Raw genomic sequence first — 478 nt, forward strand, 5'->3', positions numbered from 1 at the left:
AATTTGACTAACATGATAAAAACTATGAACACTTCAACTGGAGTGAATTCTGTCCAGGCCCTTGCAATCTCCTGTGTATATTGTGGGGAGGGACACCTATTTGAGGAATGTCCGTTGAATCCCGCTTCAGCTTGTTATGTGAGTAACTAACAACCGCAAAATGCTTACAACCATCAACACAACCAAGGATGGAAACAACATCCCAATTTCTCTTGGAGTAATCAAGGAGCAGGTCCTAGTGGTGTTCCTCAGTATAATAGACTAGCTCAGTAGCCGGGTTTAGCACAACCAGTTCAGCCAATGCGGATTCAAGCCGGTGAAAGTTCAAATTCCATGGAGAATTTCTTTAAGGAATATATAACGAAGAACGAGGCTAAGATGCAGAGCTATGATTCAACCTTGAGAAGCTTGGAAACTCAAATTGGGCAACTTGCAAATGCTTTGACTAATCGTCCACAGGGAACTCTTCCAAGCAATA

Source organism: Morus notabilis, unplaced genomic scaffold (genome assembly GCF_000414095.1).
Source record: "Morus notabilis unplaced genomic scaffold, ASM41409v2 Scaffold457, whole genome shotgun sequence".
Taxonomy (NCBI): domain Eukaryota; kingdom Viridiplantae; phylum Streptophyta; class Magnoliopsida; order Rosales; family Moraceae; genus Morus; species Morus notabilis.